We start from the raw sequence: 3,245 nt of genomic DNA, 5'->3' as shown, positions 1-3,245 counted from the left end.
GAAAAGTTCTTAACGAAACAATATTTTATTATAGCGTTTTGGAAAGCTCTCGAGATGTGCTATAAGAATATGCAATGAAAAATGGGGTGTTCCATTTAAAAAAATTAATGTGACCTTGACCTGACCTTCGCTACGCAACCCAAGGTCAAACTGATGTGATCAGTAAATACATCTTTTTAAACGCCACAACTTTTATCTGAAACATTTTTTTCTAAAATGCTTAGTTTTCGAGATATTTCACCGGTCCGGGACTTTTTGAACACTCTGTATATATATATATATATATATATATATATATATATATATACTCATCCATATAATTTCTGCTAAACCGCTTCGTTTGTTACTTCCATGATAATTCACATCAAATGGCAAGGCCGATTTGGCCCGGCTCACTGATATCTAAAATAAATAACTTTTATTAATTATTCTATCTTAATATTATACTTTGCGTAGATTTTAGAAATTAGTAATAAGAAGAGAAGGACGAAAGGAGGAAGGAAGGGGATTTGGAGGTCGCCATCCCTCTTTCCTCCTCCTCAACCTTCTTTACGAATTAACAGTTAAAAGGAAATTACTTCCCTTATAGAAATATCATACTAAGAATCATTGATAATTACTTATTATCCAGTATTTTTAATACTGAAAATAAGTAATTATCAATGATTCTTAGTATGATATTTCTATAAGGGATAAAACCGCTTTTCCGTTACGTAATAGTAGCAACTTCTTTCAAATATTTTACTTTGCATTATTCCATATACTTATGCTATATATATGAGACGCCTTATTATGAAAACAATTAATAAAATTGAAAAATCTAGCTAATAACAAAATAATCTCTTTACTTACAAGAGATATTACAATGAAAACCATGTGAACTTGAAATTTTATATTCTCATGACCTTCATGACGTATACGGAGACAATGTTAGATCTTATGAAGCAGTGGCTGCTTTATTTAACAATACATTTCCTAATCGTTTGCCAATTACAAAGTCTACTGTTCAGCGAACTGTGGCTCGATTTGAACAAACAGGTTCAGTTAAAGACCGGCCTCGAGCAGGAAAACCGAAAACTGCAAGCAATGATGATAAGAACATCGCAGTTCTACAATCATTTGTAGAAAATCCTCAATACGTCAATCCGAAAAACAAGTCAGCAATGTGATATTAGTAAAAGTACGGTTCAGAGAACTTTAAAAAGATACAATTATCATCCTTTTAAAATACGTTTAGTTCAAGAACTGTCAGAAAATGATTGTAATAGGAGGATGGAATTTTGCGAAGAAATGATGAGGCGATTTGATGGAGACAATAACTTTTTTGACTGGATTGTATTTTCTGATGAAGCGACATTCGAATTAAATGGATCTGTCAATCGACACAATTGCAGATATTGGAGTGACGAAAATCCACACTGGATGAGAGATTCTCATACTCAGTATCCTCAAAAGTTAAATGTATGGGCGGGAATACTCGAAAATACAATTATAGGACCATTCTTTTTTAATGAGAACATCAATGCGGAGCGTTATTCTCTTACAAAATCAGATACTGCCTGCTATTCAAAATGTAGTTGATGTCGCTTTTAATAACGTTTGGTTCCAACAGGACAGTGCACCACCTCACTTTGGCATAAACGTCTGTCGATTCCTAAATGATACATTTCCAAGAAAATGGATTGGCAGAAGAGGTACAATTGAATGGCCACCTAGATCTCCTGATTTGAATCCATTGGATTATTTTTTCTGGGCTCATTTAAAAAATTTGGTATTTGCAATAAACCCTACGAATTTAAATGAATTAAGAAATCGCATTTTAGATACTGTAGTATCAATAACCCCGGAAAACTTGCAAAATGTTCGGCGCAATTTTTATGAACGTTTGGCACATTGTCAAACCGTTCATGCCCGTCAATTTGAACATCTTCTAAATTAAACAAATATTAATACAGAGAGGATTTGGAGTCTCTAAATACTACGGAAGTGACGAACCGTAGAGTCCCTATTTCTGTTCACACTCACGCACGTATGCACGCATCCGCCCTCACCACACACACACACACACACGCACACACTCACGCATACGCACGCACACACACACACACACACGCACACACTCACGCATACGCACGCACACACACACACACACACACGCACACACTCACGCATACGCACGCACACACACACACACACATACACACATTACACATACACATACACACAAGAGGTGTAAATCCGACTGGGCAACCTCCACGTGGTACACCTTGGGTAATGCCAATGCCAGCGGTACTGTAATATCGAATCCCATAACTCGGAAAGTTCTTATGGAAGAAAGATTTGTAATCAGTGTTTTGGAAACGTCTCAACATCAGCTACAAGAATGTGAAATAAAAGGGAGCGGTGCACTTGGACACGGTGCATTTGGACACAGCCAATCACAGCACCGTATGATTAGAGACATTTGTAGGGTCCCTTGGAACAGCGACTTGTGATTGGACTGTGTCCAATTGCCCCGTGTCCAACTGATATACACCCGAAATAAAAAGTAGGGTATTCTATTTAAAAAATTTAAGATGACTTTTACCAGAGAGAAGCCTGAGAGCGACCATGCCATATGCTTTGGTCGACACCGATTCTCGGCCCAGTTGGGAGCGCCATCTGCATCCATTTTTGACTGGGAACTACGTTCCTCACATCCATTTTAATTTGGTGCGTGTCCATTCTACATCCATTTTCTGGCGGTTCGTGTCTGTGGTAAGCACATAATTGCGCGATTGAGAACATCGGCCGTCGCGCACGGACTTATATTCCATTCAACACACACATAATCTTCTTCCTCTGTACACACTATCATAAATTTATTTGTACGTGTATGTGCATGTACAATATATGATTGTATGATATATCAGTCTCGATAAAAATGTACACGAAAAATCAAATGCTATTGTATCAACAGCATCGGTGTAATTGTAATAAATGTTATTAATTTAAATGCAATAAGAATCAAATAAAACGTCATACTCTTGTTTTGATAATCGATGTTTTTGAACCAACAGCACGATCTTGTTGTCGGGACTTTATTGTATCAATTATATATGCTCTCTCTTGAAATAAATAAATAATCGTTTTAATATATATATATATATATATATATATATATATATATATATATATAAGTTGTAGTAAAAAGAAATCCATTATTTTTCCAATAGATGGCTTTAGTAATGTATATCCCGCGTTGT

This window comes from Odontomachus brunneus, unplaced genomic scaffold (genome assembly GCF_010583005.1).
Source record: "Odontomachus brunneus isolate Ranch 3 - 2012 unplaced genomic scaffold, Obru_v1 Obru_scaffold_068, whole genome shotgun sequence".
NCBI lineage: Eukaryota > Metazoa > Arthropoda > Insecta > Hymenoptera > Formicidae > Odontomachus > Odontomachus brunneus.
The sequence above is the reverse complement of the archived record's forward strand: the minus strand, read 5'-3'. Positions refer to the sequence as shown.